This window comes from Somniosus microcephalus, chromosome 8 (genome assembly GCF_052327205.1).
Source record: "Somniosus microcephalus isolate GS21.2 chromosome 8, FLI_Smic_1.0, whole genome shotgun sequence".
NCBI classification, from domain to species: Eukaryota; Metazoa; Chordata; class Chondrichthyes; order Squaliformes; family Somniosidae; genus Somniosus; species Somniosus microcephalus.
In genome coordinates, this window is record NC_140994.1 from 6,966,815 (window position 1) to 6,989,332 (window position 22,518).

At 64.3% G+C, this 22,518-nt stretch overlaps 1 protein-coding gene across 3 annotated transcripts in view; it reads right to left on the minus strand.

Annotated features, from left to right (window-relative positions):
- The window catches only part of fbxw4 (F-box and WD repeat domain containing 4), a 606,291-nt gene that overhangs the window by 108,541 nt on the left and 475,232 nt on the right, over positions 1 to 22,518 (minus strand). The gene's annotated exons all lie outside the window — the stretch shown is intronic.

A 22,518-nucleotide genomic window follows, 5' to 3' on the forward strand; every position in this document is an offset into this window, starting at 1 on the left:
ACATCGGCTCCTCCCCAGACCCCAAAACACACCGGCTCCCCCCCTGACCCCAAAACACACCGGCTCCCCCCCAGACCCCCAAAACACACCGGCTCCCCCCCAGACCCCAAAACACACCGGCTCCTCCCCGGACCCCAAAACACACCGGCTCCTCCCCGGACCCCAAAACACACCGGCTCCTCCCCAACCCCCAAAACACACCGGCTCCTCCCCAGACCCCAAAACACACCGGCTCCTCCCCGGACCCCAAAACACACCGGCTCCTCCCCAACCCCCAAAACACACCGGCTCCTCCCCAGACCCCAGAACACACCGGCTCCTCCCCAGACCCCAAAACACACCGGCTCCTCCCCAGACCCCAAAACACACCGGCTCCTCCCCAGACCCCAAAACACACCGGCTCCCCGCCAAACCCCAAAACACACCGGCTCCTCCCCAGACCCCAAAACACACCGGCTCACCCCCGGACCCCAAAACACACCGGCTCCTCCCCAACCACCAAAACACACCGGCTCCTCCCCAGACCCCAAAACACACCAGCTCCCCCCCGGACCCCAAAACACACCGGCTCCTCCCCAACCACCAAAACACACCGGCTCCCCCCCGGACCCCAAATCACAGCGGCTCCTCCCCAACCCCCAAAACACACCGGCTCCTCCCCAGACCCCAAAACACACCGGCTCCCCCCCAGACCCCAAAACACACCAGCTCCTCCCCAGACCCCAAAACACACCGGCTCCTCCCCAACCCCCAAAACACACCGGCTCCTCCCCAAACCCCAAAACACACCGGCTCCTCCCCAGACCCCAATCCCCAAAACACACCGGCTCCCCCCCAGACCCCAAAACACACCGGCTCCTCCCCAGACCCCAAAACACACCGGCTCCTCCCCAGACCCCAAAACACACCGGCTCCTCCCCGGAAGCCAAAACACACCGGCTCCTCCCCAACCCCCAAAACACAGCGGCTCCTCCCCAGACCCCAAAACACACCGGCTACTCCCCAACCCCCAAAACACACCGGCTCCTCCCCAACCCCCAAAACACACCGGCTCCTCCCCAGACCCCAAAACACACCGGCTCCCCCCAGACCCCAAAAAACACCGGCTCCCCCCAGACCCCAAAACACACCGGCTCCCCCCCAGACCCCAAAACACACCGGCTCCTCCCCAGACCCCAAAACACACCGGCTCCTCCCCAGACCCCAAAACACAGCGGCTCCCCCCCAGACCCCAAAACACACCGGCTCCCCCCCAGACCCCAAAACACACCGGCTCCTCCCCAGACCCCAAAACACACCGGCTCCTCCCCAGACCCCAAAACACACCGGCTCCTCCCCAGACCCCAAAACACAGCGGCTCCCCCCCAGACCCCAAAACACACCGGCTCCCCCCCAGACCCCAAAACACACCGGCTACCCCCCAGACCCCAAAACACACCGGCCCCTCCCCAGACCCCAAATCACACCGGCTCCTCCCCAGACCCCAAAACACACCGGCTCCCCCCCAGACCCCAAAACACATCGGCTCCTCCCCAGACCCCAAATCACACCGGCTCCTCCCCAGACCCCAAAACACACCGGCTCCTCCCCAGACCCCAAAACACATCGGCTCCTCCCCAATCCCCAAAACACACCGGCTCCCCCCCAGACCCCAAAACACATCGGCTCCTCCCCAATCCCCAAAACACACCGGCTCCTCCCCAGACCCCAAAACACATCGGCTCCTCCCCAATCCCCAAAACACACCGGCTCCCCCCCAGACCCCAAAACACACCGGCTCCTCCCCAGACCCCAAAACACACCGGCTCCTCCCCAGACCCCAAAACACACCGGCTCCCCCCCAGACCCCAAAACACACCGGCTCCTCCCCAGACCCCAAAACACACCGGCTCCCCGCAGACCCCAAAACACACCGGCTCCCCCCCAGACCCCAAAACACACCGGCTCCCCCCCAGACCCCAAAACACACCGGCTCCCCCGAGACCCCAAAACATACCGGCTCCCCCCCAGACCCCAAAACACACCGGCTCCCCCCCAGACCCCAAAACACACCGGCTCCTCCCCAAACCCCCAAAACACACCCGATCCCCCCCAAACCCCCAAAACACACCGGCTCCTCCCCAAACCCCCAAAACACACCGGCTCCCCCCAGACCCCAAAACACACCGGCTCCCCCCAGACCCCAAAACACACCGGCTCCTCCCCAGACCCCAAAACACACCGGCTCCCCCCCAGACCACAAAACTCACCGGCTCCTCCCCTGACCCCAAAACACACCGGCTCCTCCCAAACCCCCAAAACACACCGGCTCCTCCCCAGACCCCAAAACACACCGGCTCCCCCCAGATCCCAAAACACACCGGCTCCCCCCTAATCCCCAAAACACACCGGCTCCTCCCCAATCCCCAAAACACACCGACTCCCCCCCAGATCCCAGAACACACCGGCTCCCCCCCAGACCCCCAAAACACACCGGCTCCTCCCCAAACCCCCAAAACACACCGGCTCCTCCCAAACCCCCAAAACACACCGGCTCCTCCCCTATCCCCAAAACACACCGGCTCCTCCCCAATCCCCAAAACACCGGCTCCTCCCCAGACCCCAAAACACACCGGCTCCTCCCAGACCCCCAAAACACACCGGCTCCTCCCCAGACCCCAAAACACACCGGCTCCTCCCCAAACCCCCAAAACACACCGGCTCCTCCCCAGACCCTAAAACACACCGGCTCCCCCCCAGACCCCAAAACACACCGGCTCCTCCCCAACCCCCAAAACACACCGGCTCCTCCTCAGACCGCAAAACACACCGGCTCCTCCCCAACCCCCAAAACACACCGGCTCCTCCCCAGACCCCAAAACACACCGGCTCCTCCCCAGACCCCCAAAACACACCGGCTCCTCCCCGGACCCCAAAACACACCGGCTCCTCCCCAAACCCCCAAAACACACCGGCTCCCCCCCAGACCCCAAAACACACCGGCTCCCCCCCAGACCCCAAAACACACCGGCTCCTCCCCAGACCCCAAAACACACCGGCTCCTCCCCAGACCCCAAAACACACCGGCTGCTCCCCAATCCCCAAAACACAGCGGCTCCTCCCCAGACCCCAAAACACACCGGCTCCTCCCCAAACCCCCAAAACACAGCGGCTCCCCCCAGACCCAAAACACACCGGCTCCTCCCCAACCCCCAAAACACACCGGCTCCTCCCCGGACCCCAAAACACAGCGGCTCCCCCCCGGACCCCAAAAGAAAGCGGCTCCCCCCCAGACCCCAAAACACACCGGCTCCTCCCCAGACCCTAAAACACACCGGCTCCTCCCCAGACCCCAAAACACACCGGCTCATCCCCAACCCCCAAAACACACTGGCTCCTCCCCAGACCCGAAAACACACCGGCTCCTCCCCAGACCCCAAAACACACCGGCTCCTCCCCAGACCCCAAAACACACCGGCTCCTCCCCAAACCCCAAAACACACCGGCTCCTCCCCAGACCCTAAAACACAGCGGCTCCTCCCCAGACCCCAAAACACACCGGCTCCTCCCCAGACCCCAAAACACACCGGCTCCCCCCCAGACCCCAAAACACACCGGCTCCCCCCCAGACACAAAAACACAGCGGCTCCCCCCCAGATCCCAAAACACACCGGCTCCTCCCCAACCCCCAAAACACACCGGCTCCTCCCCAACCCCCAAAACACATCGGCTCCTCCCCAGACCCCAAAACACACCGGCTCCCCCCCTGACCCCAAAACACACCGGCTCCCCCCCAGACCCCCAAAACACACCGGCTCCCCCCCAGACCCCAAAACACACCGGCTCCTCCCCGGACCCCAAAACACACCGGCTCCTCCCCGGACCCCAAAACACACCGGCTCCTCCCCAACCCCCAAAACACACCGGCTCCTCCCCAGACCCCAAAACACACCGGCTCCTCCCCGGACCCCAAAACACACCGGCTCCTCCCCAACCCCCAAAACACACCGGCTCCTCCCCAGACCCCAGAACACACCGGCTCCTCCCCAGACCCCAAAACACACCGGCTCCTCCCCAGACCCCAAAACACACCGGCTCCTCCCCAGACCCCAAAACACACCGGCTCCCCGCCAAACCCCAAAACACACCGGCTCCTCCCCAGACCCCAAAACACACCGGCTCACCCCCGGACCCCAAAACACACCGGCTCCTCCCCAACCACCAAAACACACCGGCTCCTCCCCAGACCCCAAAACACACCAGCTCCCCCCCGGACCCCAAAACACACCGGCTCCTCCCCAACCACCAAAACACACCGGCTCCCCCCCGGACCCCAAATCACAGCGGCTCCTCCCCAACCCCCAAAACACACCGGCTCCTCCCCAGACCCCAAAACACACCGGCTCCCCCCCAGACCCCAAAACACACCAGCTCCTCCCCAGACCCCAAAACACACCGGCTCCTCCCCAACCCCCAAAACACACCGGCTCCTCCCCAAACCCCAAAACACACCGGCTCCTCCCCAGACCCCAATCCCCAAAACACACCGGCTCCCCCCCAGACCCCAAAACACACCGGCTCCTCCCCAGACCCCAAAACACACCGGCTCCTCCCCAGACCCCAAAACACACCGGCTCCTCCCCGGAAGCCAAAACACACCGGCTCCTCCCCAACCCCCAAAACACAGCGGCTCCTCCCCAGACCCCAATCCCCAAAACACACCGGTTCCTCCCCAGACCCCAAAACACACCGGCTACTCCCCAACCCCCAAAACACACCGGCTCCTCCCCAACCCCCAAAACACACCGGCTCCTCCCCAGACCCCAAAACACACCGGCTCCCCCCAGACCCCAAAAAACACCGGCTCCCCCCAGACCCCAAAACACACCGGCTCCCCCCCAGACCCCAAAACACACCGGCTCCTCCCCAGACCCCAAAACACACCGGCTCCTCCCCAGACCCCAAAACACAGCGGCTCCCCCCCAGACCCCAAAACACACCGGCTCCCCCCCAGACCCCAAAACACACCGGCTCCTCCCCAGACCCCAAAACACACCGGCTCCTCCCCAGACCCCAAAACACACCGGCTCCTCCCCAGACCCCAAAACACACCGGCTCCTCCCCAGACCCCAAAACACAGCGGCTCCCCCCCAGACCCCAAAACACACCGGCTCCCCCCCAGACCCCAAAACACACCGGCTACCCCCCAGACCCCAAAACACACCGGCCCCTCCCCAGACCCCAAATCACACCGGCTCCTCCCCAGACCCCAAAACACACCGGCTCCCCCCCAGACCCCAAAACACATCGGCTCCTCCCCAGACCCCAAATCACACCGGCTCCTCCCCAGACCCCAAAACACACCGGCTCCTCCCCAGACCCCAAAACACATCGGCTCCTCCCCAATCCCCAAAACACACCGGCTCCCCCCCAGACCCCAAAACACATCGGCTCCTCCCCAATCCCCAAAACACACCGGCTCCTCCCCAATCCCCAAAACACACCGGCTCCCCCCCAGACCCCAAAACACACCGGCTCCTCCCCAGACCCCAAAACACACCGGCTCCTCCCCAGACCCCAAAACACACCGGCTCCCCCCCAGACCCCAAAACACACCGGCTCCTCCCCAGACCCCAAAACACACCGGCTCCCCGCAGACCCCAAAACACACCGGCTCCCCCCCAGACCCCAAAACACACCGGCTCCCCCCCAGACCCCAAAACACACCGGCTCCCCCGAGACCCCCAAACACACCGGCTCCTCCCCAGACCCCAAAACACACCGGCTCCCCCCCAGACCCGAAAACACAGCGGCTCCTCCCCAGACCCTAAAACACACCGGCTCCTCCCCAGACCCCAAAACACACCGGCTCCTCCCCAGACCCCAAAACACACCGGCTCCCCCCCAGACCCCAAAACACACCGGCTACCCCCCAGACCCCAAAACACACCGGCTCCTCCCCAACCCCCAAAACACACCGGCTCCCCCCCAGACGCCCAAACACACCGGCTCCCCCCCAGACCCCAAAACACACCGCCTCCTCCCCAGACCCCAAAACACACCGGCTCCTCCCCAACCCCCAAAACACACCGGCTCCTCCCCAAACCCCCAAAACACACTGGCTCCTCCCCAGACCCCCAAAACACACCGGCTCCTCCCCAACCCCCAAAACACACCGGCTCCCCCCCAGACCCCAAAACACACCGGCTCCCCCCCAGACCCCAAAAAACACCGGCTCCCCCCCAGACCCCAAAACACACCGGCTCCTCCCCAATCCCCAAAACACACCGGCTCCTCCCCAATCCCCAAAACACACCGGCTCCTCCCCAGACCCCAAAACATACCGGCTCCCCCCCAGACCCCAAAACACACCGGCTCCTCCCCAAACCCCCAAAACACAGCGGCTCCTCCCCAAACCCCCAAAACACACCGGCTCCTCCCCAAACCCCCAAAACACACCGGCTCCTCTCCAAACCCCCAAAACACACCGGCTCCTCCCCAGACCCCCAAAACACAACGGCTCCTCCCCAACCCCCAAAACACACCGGCTCCTCCCCAGACCCCAAAACACACCGGCTCCTCCTCAGACCCCAAAACACACCGGCTCCTCCCCAACCCCCAAAACACACCGGCTCCTCCTCAGACCCCAAAACACACCGGCTCCTCCCCAGACCCCAAAACACACCGGCTCCTCCTCAGACCCCAAAACACATCGGCTCCTCCCTAATCCCCAAAACACACCGGCTCCTCCCCAGACCCAAAAACACACCGGCTCCCCCCCAGACCCCAAAACACACCGGCTCCTCCCCAAACCCCCAAAACACACCGGCTCCTCCCCAGACCCTAAAACACACCGGCTCCTCCCCAGACCCCAAAACACACCGGCTCCTCCCCAGACCCCAAAACACATCGGCTCCTCCCCAGACCCCAAAACACACCGGCTCCTCCCCAGACCCCCAAAACACACCGGCTCTTCCCCAGACCCCAAAACACACCGGCTCCTCCCCAGACCCCCAAAACACACCGGCTCCTCCCCAAACCCCCAAAACACACCGGCTCCTCCCCAAACCCCCAAAACACACCGGCTCCTCCCCAACCCCCAAAACACAGCGGCTCCTCCCCAGACCACAAAACACACCGGCTCCCCCCAGACCCCAAAACACACCGGCTCCCCCCCAATCCCCAAAACACACCGGCTCCTCCCCAATCCCCAAAACACACCGGCTCCCCCCCAGATCCCAAAACACACCAGCTCCTCCCCAGACCCCCAAAACACACCGGCTCCCCCCAGACCCCAAAACACACCGGCTCCTCCCCAATCCCCAAAACACACCGGCTCCCCCCCAGACCCCAAAACACACCGGCTCCTCCCCAACCCCCAAAACACACCGGCTCCTCCTCAGACCCAAAAACACACCGGCTCCCCCCCAGACCCCAAAACACACCGGCTCCTCCCCAAACCCCCAAAACACACCGGCTCCTCCCCAATCCCCAAAACACACCGGCTCCTCCCCAAACCCCCAAAACACACCGGCTCCTCCCCAGACCCCAAAACACACCGGCTCCTCCCCAGACCCCCAAAACATACCGGCTCCTCCCCGGACCCCAAAACACACCGGCTCCCCCCCAGACCCCAAAACACACCGGCTCCTCCCCAGACCCCAAAACACACCGGCTCCTCCCCAAACCCCCAAAACACACCGGCTCCTCCCCAAACCCCCAAAACACACCGGCTCCTCCCCAGACCCCAAAACAATCCGGCTCCTCCCCAGACCCTAAAACACACCGGCTCCTCCCCGGACCCCAAAACACACCGGCTCCTCCCCAGACCCCAAAGCACACCGGCTCCTCCCCAGACCCTAAAACACACCGGCTCCTCCCCGGACCCCAAAACACAGCGGCTCCTCCCCAAACCCCAAAACAATCCGGCTCCTCCCCAGACCCCAAAACACACCGGCTCCTCCCCAGACCCCAAAACACACCGGCTCCTCCCCAGACCCCAAAACACACCGGCTCCTCCCCAGACCCCAAAACACACCGGTTCCTCCCCAATCCCCAAAACACAGCGGCTCCTCCCCAGACCCCAAAACTCACCGGCTCCTCCCCAAACCCCCAAAACACACCGGCTCCTCCCCAACCCCCAAAACACACCGGCTCCTCCCCAGACCCCAAAACACACCGGCTCCCCCCCAATCCCCAAAACACACCGGCTCCTCCCCAAACCCCCAAAACACATCGGCTCCTCCCCAAACCCCCAAAACACACCGGCTCCTCCCCGGACCCCAAAACACACCGGCTCCTCCCCAGACCCCAAAACACACCGGCTACCCCCCAGACCCCCAAACACACCGGCTCCTCCCCAGACCCCAAAACACACCGGCTCCCCCCCAGACCCCCAAACACACCGGCTCCTCCCCAAACCCCCAAAACACACCGGCTCCCCCCCAGACCCCCAAACACACGGGCTCCTCCCCAAACCCCCAAACACACCGGCTCCCCCCCAGACCCCCAAACACACCGGCTCCTCCCCAGACCCCAAAACACACCGGCTCCCCCCCAGACCCCCAAACACACCGGCTCCTCCCCAAACCCCCAAAACACACCGGCTCCCCCCCAGACCCCCAAACACACCGGCTCCTCCCCAAACCCCCAAACACACCGGCTCCTCCCCAGACCCCAAAACACATCGGCTCCTCCCCAGACCCCAAAACACACCGGCTCCTCCCCAGACCCCCAAACACACCGGCTCCTCCCCAGACCCCAAAACACACCGGCTCCTCCCCAGACCCCCAAACACACCGGCTCCTCCCCAAACCCCCAAACACACCGGCTCCTCCCCAGACCCCAAAACACAACGGCTCCTCCCCAGACCCCAAAACACACCGGCTCCTCCGCAGACCCCCAAACACACCGGCTCCTCCCCAGACCCCAAAACACACCGGCTCCCCCCCAGACCCCAAAACACACCGGCTCCTCCCCAGACCCCAAAACACACCGGCTCCTCCCCAGACCCCAAAACACACCGGCTCCTCCCCAGACCCCAAAACACAGCGGCTCCCCCCCAGACCCCAAAACACACCGGCTCCTCCCCAGACCCCAAAACACACCGGCTCCTCCCCAGACCCCAAAACACACCGGCTCCTCCCCAGACCCCAAAACTCACCGGCTCCTCCCCGGACCCCAAAACACAGCGGCTCCTCCCCAGACCCCAAAACACACCGGCTCCTCCCCAACCCCCAAAACACACCGGCTCCTCCCCAATCCCCAAAACACACCGGCTCCCCCCCCAGACCCCAAAACACACCAGCTCCTCCCCAACCCCCAAAACACACCGGCTCCTCCTCAGACCCAAAAACACACCGGCTCCCCCCCAGACCCCAAAACACACCGGCTCCTCCCCAAACCCCCAAAACACACCGGCTCCTCCCCAATCCCCAAAACACACCGGATCCTCCCCAAACCCCCAAAACACACCGGCTCCTCCCCAGACCCCAAAACACACCGGCTCCTCCCCAGACCCCCAAAACATACCGGCTCCTCCCCGGACCCCAAAACACACCGGCTCCCCCCCAGACCCCAAAACACACCGGCTCCTCCCCAGACCCCAAAACACACCGGCTCCTCCCCAAACCCCCAAAACACACCGGCTCCTCCCCAAACCCCCAAAACACACCGGCTCCTCCCCAGACCCCAAAACAATCCGGCTCCTCCCCAGACCCTAAAACACACCGGCTCCTCCCCGGACCCCAAAACACACCGGCTCCTCCCCAGACCCCAAAGCACACCGGCTCCTCCCCAGACCCTAAAACACACCGGCTCCTCCCTGGACCCCAAAACACAGCGGCTCCTCCCCAAACCCCAAAACAATCCGGCTCCTCCCCAGACCCCAAAACACACCGGCTCCTCCCCAGACCCCAAAACACACCGGCTCCTCCCCAGACCCCAAAACACACCGGCTCCTCCCCAGACCCCAAAACACACCGGTTCCTCCCCAATCCCCAAAACACAGCGGCTCCTCCCCAGACCCCAAAACTCACCGGCTCCTCCCCAAACCCCCAAAACACACCGGCTCCTCCCCAACCCCCAAAACACACCGGCTCCTCCCCAGACCCCAAAACACACCGGCTCCCCCCCAATCCCCAAAACACACCGGCTCCTCCCCAAACCCCCAAAACACATCGGCTCCTCCCCAAACCCCCAAAACACACCGGCTCCTCCCCGGACCCCAAAACACACCGGCTCCTCCCCAGACCCCAAAACACACCGGCTACCCCCCAGACCCCCAAACACACCGGCTCCTCCCCAGACCCCAAAACACACCGGCTCCCCCCCAGACCCCCAAACACACCGGCTCCTCCCCAAACCCCCAAAACACACCGGCTCCCCCCCAGACCCCCAAACACACGGGCTCCTCCCCAAACCCCCAAACACACCGGCTCCCCCCCAGACCCCCAAACACACCGGCTCCTCCCCAGACCCCAAAACACACCGGCTCCCCCCCAGACCCCCAAACACACCGGCTCCTCCCCAAACCCCCAAAACACACCGGCTCCCCCCCAGACCCCCAAACACACCGGCTCCTCCCCAAACCCCCAAACACACCGGCTCCTCCCCAGACCCCAAAACACATCGGCTCCTCCCCAGACCCCAAAACACACCGGCTCCTCCCCAGACCCCCAAACACACCGGCTCCTCCCCAGACCCCAAAACACACCGGCTCCTCCCCAGACCCCCAAACACACCGGCTCCTCCCCAAACCCCCAAACACACCGGCTCCTCCCCAGACCCCAAAACACAACGGCTCCTCCCCAGACCCCAAAACACACCGGCTCCTCCCCAGACCCCCAAACACACCGGCTCCTCCCCAGACCCCAAAACACACCGGCTCCCCCCCAGACCCCAAAACACACCGGCTCCTCCCCAGACCCCAAAACACACCGGCTCCTCCCCAGACCCCAAAACACACCGGCTCCTCCCCAGACCCCAAAACACAGCGGCTCCCCCCCAGACCCCAAAACACACCGGCTCCTCCCCAGACCCCAAAACACACCGGCTCCTCCCCAGACCCCAAAACACACCGGCTCCTCCCCAGACCCCAAAACACACCGGCTCCTCCCCGGACCCCAAAACACAGCGGCTCCTCCCCAGACCCCAAAACACACCGGCTCCCCCCCAGACCCGAAAACACAGCGGCTCCTCCCCAGACCCCAAAACACACCGGCTCCTCCCCAGACCCCAAAACACACCGGCTCCTCCCCAGACCCCAAAACACACCGGCTCCCCCCCAGACCCGAAAACACAGCGGCTCCTCCCCAGACCCTAAAACACACCGGCTCCTCCCCAGACCCCAAAACACACCGGCTCCCCCCCAGACCCCCAAACACACCGGCTCCCCCCCAGACCCCAAAACACACCGGCTCCTCCCCAACCCCCAAAACACACCGGCTCCTCCCCAACCCCCAAAACACACCGGCTCCTCCCCAACCCCCAAAACACACTGGCTCCTCCCCAGACACCCAAAACACACCGGCTCCCCCCCAGACCCCAAAACACACCGCCAGACCCCAAAACACACCGGCTCCTCCCCAGACCCCAAAACACACCGGCTCCTCCCCAGACCCCAAAACACACCGGCTCCCCCCCAGACCCCAAAAAACACCGGCTCCCCCCCAGACCCCAAAACACACCGGCTCCTCCCCAATCCCCAAAACACACCGGCTCCTCCCCAATCCCCAAAACACACCGGCTCCTCCCCAGACCCCAAAACACACCGGCTCCTCCCCAATCCCCAAAACACACCGGCTCCTCCCCAGACCCCAAAACACACCGGCTCCCCCCCAGACCCCAAAACACACCGGCTCCCCCCCAGACCCCAAAACACACCGGCTCCTCCCCAGACCCCAAAACACACCGGCTCCTCCCCAAACCCCCAAAACACACCGGCTCCTCCACAAACCCCCAAAACACACCGGCTCCTCCCCAGACCCCAAAACACACCGGCTCCTCCCCAGACCCCAAAACACACCGGCTCCCCCCCCAGACCCCAAAACACACCGGCTCCCCCCCCAGACCCCAAAACACACCGGCTCCTCCCCAATCCCCAAAACACACCGGCTCCTCCCCAGACCCCAAAACACACCGGCTCCTTCCTAATCCCCAAAACACACCGGCTCCTCCCCAGACCCAAAAACACACCGGCTCCCCCCCAGACCCCAAAACACACCGGCTCCCCCAGACCCCAAAACACACCGGCTCCCCCGCAGACCCCAAAACACACCGGCTCCTCCCCAGACCCCAAAACACACCGGCTCCTCCCCAGACCCCAAAACACACCAGCTCCTCCCCAGACACCAAAACACACCGGCTCCTCCCCGGACCCCAAAACACAGCGGCTCCTCCCCAGACCCCAAAACACACCGGCTCCCCCCCAGACCCGAAAACACAGCGGCTCCTCCCCAGACCCCAAAACACACCGGCTCCTCCCCAGACCCCAAAACACACCGGCTCATCCCCAGACCCCAAAACACACCGGCTCCCCCCCAGACCCGAAAACACAGCGGCTCCTCCCCAGACCCTAAAACACACCGGCTCCTCCCCAGACCCCAAAACACACCGGCTCCCCCCCAGACCCCCAAACACACCGGCTCCCCCCCAGACCCCAAAACACACCGGCTCCTCCCCAACCCCCAAAACACACCGGCTCCTCCCCAACCCCCAAAACACACTGGCTCCTCCCCAGACCCCCAAAACACACCGGCTCCCCCCCAGACCCCAAAACACACCGCCAGACCCCAAAACACACCGGCTCCTCCCCAGACCCCAAAACACACCGGCTCCTCCCCAGACCCCAAAACACACCGGCTCCCCCCCAGACCCCAAAAAACACCGGCTCCCCCCCAGACCCCAAAACACACCGGCTCCTCCCCAATCCCCAAAACACACCGGCTCCTCCCCAATCCCCAAAACACACCGGCTCCTCCCCAGACCCCAAAACACACCGGCTCCTCCCCAATCCCCAAAACACACCGGCTCCTCCCCAGACCCCAAAACACACCGGCTCCCCCCCAGACCCCAAAACACACCGGCTCCCCCCCAGACCCCAAAACACACCGGCTCCTCCCCAGACCCCAAAACACACCGGCTCCTCCCCAAACCCCCAAAACACACCGGCTCCTCCCCAAACCCCCAAAACACACCGGCTCCTCCCCAAACCCCCAAAACACACCGGCTCCTCCCCAGACCCCAGAACACACCGGCTCCTCCCCAGACCCCAAAACACACCGGCTCCCCCCCCAGACCCCAAAACACACCGGCTCCCCCCCCAGACCCCAAAACACACCGGCTCCTCCCCAGACCCCAAAACACACCGGCTCCTCCCCAGACCCCAAAACACAGCGGCTCCCCCCCAGACCCCAAAACACACCGGCTCCCCCCCAGACCCCAAAACACACCGGCTCCTCCCCAGACCCCAAAACACACCGGCTCCTCCCCAGACCCCAAAACACACCGGCTCCTCCCCAGACCCCAAAACACAGCGGCTCCCCCCCAGACCCCAAAACACACCGGCTCCCCCCCAGACCCCAAAACACACCGGCTACCCCCCAGACCCCAAAACACACCGGCCCCTCCCCAGACCCCAAATCACACCGGCTCCTCCCCAGACCCCAAAACACACCGGCTCCCCCCCAGACCCCAAAACACATCGGCTCCTCCCCAGACCCCAAATCACACCGGCTCCTCCCCAGACCCCAAAACACACCGGCTCCTCCCCAGACCCCAAAACACATCGGCTCCTCCCCAATCCCCAAAACACACCGGCTCCCCCCCTGACCCCAAAACACATCGGCTCCTCCCCAATCCCCAAAACACACCGGCTTCTCCCCAGACCCCAAAACACATCGGCTCCTCCCCAATCCCCAAAACACACCGGCTCCCCCCCAGACCCCAAAACACACCGGCTCCTCCCCAGACCCCAAAACACACCGGCTCCTCCCCAGACCCCAAAACACACCGGCTCCCCCCCAGACCCCAAAACACACCGGCTCCTCCCCAGACCCCAAAACACACCGGCTCCCCGCAGACCCCAAAACACACCGGCTCCCCCCCAGACCCCAAAACACACCGGCTCCCCCCCAGACCCCAAAACACACCGGCTCCCCCGAGACCCCCAAACACACCGGCTCCTCCCCAGACCCCAAAACACACCGGCTCCCCCCCAGACCCGAAAACACAGCGGCTCCTCCCCAGACCCTAAAACACACCGCTCCTCCCCAGACCCCAAAACACACCGGCTCCTCCCCAGACCCCAAAACACACCGGCTCCCCCCCAGACCCCAAAACACACCGGCTACCCCCCAGACCCCAAAACACACCGGCTCCTCCCCAACCCCCAAAACACACCGGCTCCCCCCCAGACGCCCAAACACACCGGCTCCCCCCCAGACCCCAAAACACACCGCCTCCTCCCCAGACCCCAAAACACACCGGCTCCTCCCCAACCCCCAAAACACACCGGCTCCTCCCCAAACCCCCAAAACACACTGGCTCCTCCCCAGACCCCCAAAACACACCGGCTCCTCCCCAACCCCCAAAACACACCGGCTCCCCCCCAGACCCCAAAACACACCGGCTCCCCCCCAGACCCCAAAAAACACCGGCTCCCCCCCAGACCCCAAAACACACCGGCTCCTCCCCAATCCCCAAAACACACCGGCTCCTCCCCAATCCCCAAAACACACCGGCTCCTCCCCAGACCCCAAAACATACCGGCTCCCCCCCAGACCCCAAAACACACCGGCTCCCCCCCAGACCCCAAAACACACCGGCTCCTCCCCAGACCCCAAAACACACCGGCTCCCCCACAGACCCCAAAACACACCGGCTCCACCCCAGACCCCAAAACACACCGGCTCCTCCCCAAACCCCCAAAACACAGCGGCTCCTCCCCAAACCCCCAAAACACACCGGCTCCTCCCCAAACCCCCAAAACACACCGGCTCCTCTCCAAACCCCCAAAACACACCGGCTCCTCCCCAGACCCCCAAAACACAACGGCTCCTCCCCAACCCCCAAAACACACCGGCTCCTCCCCCGACCCCAAAACACACCGGCTCCTCCTCAGACCCCAAAACACACCGGCTCCTCCCCAACCCCCAAAACACACCGGCTCCTCCTCAGACCCCAAAACACACCGGCTCCTCCCCAGACCCCAAAACACACCGGCTCCTCCTCAGACCCCAAAACACATCGGCTCCTCCCTAATCCCCAAAACACACCGGCTCCTCCCCAGACCCAAAAACACACCGGCTCCCCCCCAGACCCCAAAACACACCGGCTCCTCCCCAAACCCCCAAAACACACCGGCTCCTCCCCAGACCCTAAAACACACCGGCTCCTCCCCAGACCCCAAAACACACCGGCTCCTCCCCAGACCCCAAAACACATCGGCTCCTCCCCAGACCCCAAAACACACCGGCTCCTCCCCAGACCCCCAAAACACACCGGCTCTTCCCCAGACCCCAAAACACACCGGCTCCTCCCCAGACCCCCAAAACACACCGGCTCCTCCCCAAACCCCCAAAACACACCGGCTCCTCCCCAAACCCCCAAAACACACCGGCTCCTCCCCAACCCCCAAAACACAGCGGCTCCTCCCCAGACCACAAAACACACCGGCTCCCCCCAGACCCCAAAACACACCGGCTCCCCCCCAATCCCCAAAACACACCGGCTCCTCCCCAATCCCCAAAACACACCGGCTCCCCCCCAGATCCCAAAACACACCAGCTCCTCCCCAGACCCCCAAAACACACCGGCTCCCCCCAGACCCCAAAACACACCGGCTCCTCCCCAAACCCCCAAAACACACCGGCTCCTCTCCAGACCCTAAAACACACCGGCTCCCCCCCAGACCCCAAAACACACCGGCTCCTCCCCAAACCCCAAAACACACCGGCTCCCCCCCAGACCCCAAAACACACCGGCTCCTCCCCAACCCCCAAAACACACCGGCTCCTCCCCAATCCCCAAAACACACCGGCTCCCCCCCAGACCCCAAAACACACCGGCTCCTCCCCAACCCCCAAAACACACCGGCTCCTCCTCAGACCCAAAAACACACCGGCTCCCCCCCAGACCCCAAAACACACCGGCTCCTCCCCAAACCCCCAAAACACACCGGCTCCTCCCCAATCCCCAAAACACACCGGCTCCTCCCCAAACCCCCAAAACACACCGGCTCCTCCCCAGACCCCAAAACACACCGGCTCCTCCCCAGACCCCCAAAACACACCGGCTCCTCCCCGGACCCCAAAACACACCGGCTCCCCCCCAGACCCCAAAACACACCGGCTCCTCCCCAGACCCCAAAACACACCGGCTCCTCCCCAATCCCCCAAAACACACCGGCTCCTCCCCAAACCCCCAAAACACACCGGCTCCTCCCCAGACCCCAAAACAATCCGGCTCCTCCCCAGACCCTAAAACACACCGGCTCCTCCCCGGACCCCAAAACACACCGGCTCCTCCCCAGACCCCAAAGCACACCGGCTCCTCCCCAGACCCTAAAACACACCGGCTCCTCCCCGGACCCCAAAACACAGCGGCTCCTCCCCAAACCCCAAAACAATCCGGCTCCTCCCCAGACCCCAAAACACACCGGCTCCTCCCCAGACCCCAAAACACACCGGCTCCTCCCCAGACCCCAAAACACACCGGCTCCTCCCCAGACCCCAAAACACACCGGTTCCTCCCCAATCCCCAAAACACAGCGGCTCCTCCCCAGACCCCAAAACACACCGGCTCCTCCCCAAACCCCCAAAACACACCGGCTCCTCCCCAACCCCCAAAACACACCGGCTCCTCCCCAGACCCGAAAACACACCGGCTCCCCCCCAATCCCCAAAACACACCGGCTCCTCCCCAAACCCCCAAAACACATCGGCTCCTCCCCAAACCCCCAAAACACACCGGCTCCTCCCCGGACCCCAAAACACACCGGCTCCTCCCCAGACCCCAAAACACACCGGCTACCCCCCAGACCCCCAAACACACCGGCTCCTCCCCAGACCCCAAAACACACCGGCTCCCCCCCAGACCCCCAAACACACCGGCTCCTCCCCAAACCCCCAAAACACACCGGCTCCCCCCCAGACCCCCAAACACACGGGCTCCTCCCCAAACCCCCAAACACACCGGCTCCCCCCCAAACCCCCAAACACACCGGCTCCTCCCCAGACCCCAAAACACACCGGCTCCCCCCCAGACCCCCAAACACACCGGCTCCTCCCCAAACCCCCAAAACACACCGGCTCCCCCCCAGACCCCCAAACACACCGGCTCCTCCCCAAACCCCCAAACACACCGGCTCCTCCCCAGACCCCAAAACACATCGGCTCCTCCCCAGACCCCAAAACACACCGGCTCCTCCCCAGACCCCAAAACACAACGGCTCCTCCCCAGACCCCAAAACACACCGGCTCCTCCCCAGACCCCCAAACACACCGGCTCCTCCCCAGACCCCAAAACACACCGGCTCCCCCCCAGACCCCAAAACACACCGGCTCCTCCCCAGACCCCAAAACACACCGGCTCCTCCCCAGACCCCAAAACACACCGGCTCCTCCCCAGACCCCAAAACACAGCGGCTCCCCCCCAGACCCCAAAACACACCGGCTCCTCCCCAGACCCCAAAACACACCGGCTCCTCCCCAGACCCCAAAACACACCGGCTCCTCCCCAGACCCCAAAACACACCGGCTCCTCCCCGGACCCCAAAACACAGCGGCTCCTCCCCAGACCCCAAAACACACCGGCTCCCCCCCAGACCCGAAAACACAGCGGCTCCTCCCCAGACCCCAAAACACACCGGCTCCTCCCCAGACCCCAAAACACACCGGCTCCTCCCCAGACCCCAAAACACACCGGCTCCCCCCCAGACCCGAAAACACAGCGGCTCCTCCCCAGACCCTAAAACACACCGGCTCCTCCCCAGACCCCAAAACACACCGGCTCCCCCCCAGACCCCCAAACACACCGGCTCCCCCCAGACCCCAAAACACACCGGCTCCTCCCCAACCCCCAAAACACACCGGCTCCTCCCCAACCCCCAAAACACTCCGGCTCCTCCCCAACCCCCAAAACACACTGGCTCCTCCCCAGACCCCAAAACACACCGGCTCCCCCCCAGACCCCAAAACACACCGGCTCCCCCCCAGACCCCAAAAAACACCGGCTCCCCCCCAGACCCCAAAACACACCGGCTCCTCCCCAATCCCCAAAACACACCGGCTCCTCCCCAATCCCCAAAACACACCGGCTCCTCCCCAGACCCCAAAACATACCGGCTCCCCCCCAGACCCCAAAACACACCGGCTCCCCCCCAGACCCCAAAACACACCGGCTCCTCCCCAGACCCCAAAACACACCGGCTCCCCCACAGACCCCAAAACACACCGGCTCCACCCCAGACCCCAAAACACACCGGCTCCTCCCCAAACCCCCAAAACACAGCGGCTCCTCCCCAAACCCCCAAAACACACCGGCTCCTCCCCAAACCCCCAAAACACACCGGCTCCTCTCCAAACCCCCAAAACACACCGGCTCCTCCCCAGACCCCCAAAACACAACGGCTCCTCCCCAACCCCCAAAACACACCGGCTCCTCCCCAGACCCCAAAACACACCGGCTCCTCCTCAGACCCCAAAACACACCGGCTCCTCCCCAACCCCCAAAACACACCGGCTCCTCCTCAGACCCCAAAACACACCGGCTCCTCCCCAGACCCCAAAACACACCGGCTCCTCCTCAGACCCCAAAACACATCGGCTCCTCCCTAATCCCCAAAACACACCGGCTCCTCCCCAGACCCAAAAACACACCGGCTCCCCCCCAGACCCCAAAACACACCGGCTCCTCCCCAAACCCCCAAAACACACCGGCTCCTCCCCAGACCCTAAAACACACCGGCTCCTCCCCAGACCCCAAAACACACCGGCTCCTCCCCAGACCCCAAAACACATCGGCTCCTCCCCAGACCCCAAAACACACCGGCTCCTCCCCAGACCCCCAAAACACACCGGCTCTTCCCCAGACCCCAAAACACACCGGCTCCTCCCCAGACCCCCAAAACACACCGGCTCCTCCCCAAACCCCCAAAACACACCGGCTCCTCCCCAAACCCCCAAAACACACCGGCTCCTCCCCAACCCCCAAAACACAGCGGCTCCTCCCCAGACCACAAAACACACCGGCTCCCCCCAGACCCCAAAACACACCGGCTCCCCCCCAATCCCCAAAACACACCGGCTCCTCCCCAATCCCCAAAACACACCGGCTCCCCCCCAGATCCCAAAACACACCAGCTCCTCCCCAGACCCCCAAAACACACCGGCTCCCCCCAGACCCCAAAACACACCGGCTCCTCCCCAAACCCCCAAAACACACCGGCTCCTCTCCAGACCCTAAAACACACCGGCTCCCCCCCAGACCCCAAAACACACCGGCTCCTCCCCAAACCCCAAAACACACCGGCTCCCCCCCAGACCCCAAAACACACCGGCTCCTCCCCAACCCCCAAAACACACCGGCTCCTCCCCAATCCCCAAAACACACCGGCTCCCCCCCAGACCCCAAAACACACCGGCTCCTCCCCAACCCCCAAAACACACCGGCTCCTCCTCAGACCCAAAAACACACCGGCTCCCCCCCAGACCCCAAAACACACCGGCTCCTCCCCAAACCCCCAAAACACACCGGCTCCTCCCCAATCCCCAAAACACACCGGCTCCTCCCCAAACCCCCAAAACACACCGGCTCCTCCCCAGACCCCAAAACACACCGGCTCCTCCCCAGACCCCCAAAACACACCGGCTCCTCCCCGGACCCCAAAACACACCGGCTCCCCCCCAGACCCCAAAACACACCGGCTCCTCCCCAGACCCCAAAACACACCGGCTCCTCCCCAATCCCCCAAAACACACCGGCTCCTCCCCAAACCCCCAAAACACACCGGCTCCTCCCCAGACCCCAAAACAATCCGGCTCCTCCCCAGACCCTAAAACACACCGGCTCCTCCCCGGACCCCAAAACACACCGGCTCCTCCCCAGACCCCAAAGCACACCGGCTCCTCCCCAGACCCTAAAACACACCGGCTCCTCCCCGGACCCCAAAACACAGCGGCTCCTCCCCAAACCCCAAAACAATCCGGCTCCTCCCCAGACCCCAAAACACACCGGCTCCTCCCCAGACCCCAAAACACACCGGCTCCTCCCCAGACCCCAAAACACACCGGCTCCTCCCCAGACCCCAAAACACACCGGTTCCTCCCCAATCCCCAAAACACAGCGGCTCCTCCCCAGACCCCAAAACATACCGGCTCCTCCCCAAACCCCCAAAACACACCGGCTCCTCCCCAACCCCCAAAACACACCGGCTCCTCCCCAGACCCGAAAACACACCGGCTCCCCCCCAATCCCCAAAACACACCGGCTCCTCCCCAAACCCCCAAAACACATCGGCTCCTCCCCAAACCCCCAAAACACACCGGCTCCTCCCCGGACCCCAAAACACACCGGCTCCTCCCCAGACCCCAAAACACACCGGCTACCCCCCAGACCCCCAAACACACCGGCTCCTCCCCAGACCCCAAAACACACCGGCTCCCCCCCAGACCCCCAAACACACCGGCTCCTCCCCAAACCCCCAAAACACACCGGCTCCCCCCCAGACCCCCAAACACACGGGCTCCTCCCCAAACCCCCAAACACACCGGCTCCCCCCCAAACCCCCAAACACACCGGCTCCTCCCCAGACCCCAAAACACACCGGCTCCCCCCCAGACCCCCAAACACACCGGCTCCTCCCCAAACCCCCAAAACACACCGGCTCCCCCCCAGACCCCCAAACACACCGGCTCCTCCCCAAACCCCCAAACACACCGGCTCCTCCCCAGACCCCAAAACACATCGGCTCCTCCCCAGACCCCAAAACACACCGGCTCCTCCCCAGACCCCAAAACACAACGGCTCCTCCCCAGACCCCAAAACACACCGGCTCCTCCCCAGACCCCCAAACACACCGGCTCCTCCCCAGACCCCAAAACACACCGGCTCCCCCCCAGACCCCAAAACACACCGGCTCCTCCCCAGACCCCAAAACACACCGGCTCCTCCCCAGACCCCAAAACACACCGGCTCCTCCCCAGACCCCAAAACACAGCGGCTCCCCCCCAGACCCCAAAACACACCGGCTCCTCCCCAGACCCCAAAACACACCGGCTCCTCCCCAGACCCCAAAACACACCGGCTCCTCCCCAGACCCCAAAACACACCGGCTCCTCCCCGGACCCCAAAACACAGCGGCTCCTCCCCAGACCCCAAAACACACCGGCTCCCCCCCAGACCCGAAAACACAGCGGCTCCTCCCCAGACCCCAAAACACACCGGCTCCTCCCCAGACCCCAAAACACACCGGCTCCTCCCCAGACCCCAAAACACACCGGCTCCCCCCCAGACCCGAAAACACAGCGGCTCCTCCCCAGACCCTAAAACACACCGGCTCCTCCCCGGACCCCAAAACACAGCGGCTCCCCCCCAGACCCCCAAACACACCGGCTCCCCCCCAGACCCCAAAACACACCGGCTCCTCCCCAACCCCCAAAACACACCGGCTCCTCCCCAACCCCCAAAACACTCCGGCTCCTCCCCAACCCCCAAAACACACTGGCTCCTCCCCAGACCCCCAAAACACACCGGCTCCCCCCCAGACCCCAAAACACACCGCCAGACCCCAAAACACACCGGCTCCTCCCCAGACCCCAAAACACACCGGCTCCTCCCCAGACCCCAAAACACACCGGCTCCCCCCCAGACCCCAAAACACACCGGCTCCTCCCCAATCCCCAAAACACACCGGCTCCTCCCCAATCCCCAAAACACACCGGCTCCTCCCCAATCCCCAAAACACACCGGCTCCTCCCCAGACCCCAAAACACACCGGCTCCTCCCCAATCCCCAAAACACACCGGCTCCTCCCCAGACCCCAAAACACACCGGCTCCCCCCCAGACCCCAAAACACACCGGCTCCCCCCCAGACCCCAAAACACACCGGCTCCTCCCCAGACCCCAAAACACACCGGCTCCTCCCCAAACCCCCAAAACACACCGGCTCCTCCACAAACCCCCAAAACACACCGGCTCCTCCCCAGACCCCAAAACACACCGGCTCCTCCCCAGACCCCAAAACACACCGGCTCCCCCCCCAGACCCCAAAACACACCGGCTCCCCCCCCAGACCCCAAAACACACCGGCTCCTCCCCAATCCCCAAAACACACCGGCTCCTCCCCAGACCCCAAAACACACCGGCTCCTCCCTAATCCCCAAAACACACCGGCTCCTCCCCAGACCCAAAAACACACCGGCTCCCCCCCAGACCCCAAAACACACCGGCTCCCCCAGACCCCAAAACACACCGGCTCCCCCGCAGACCCCAAAACACACCGGCTCCTCCCCAGACCCCAAAACACACCGGCTCCTCCC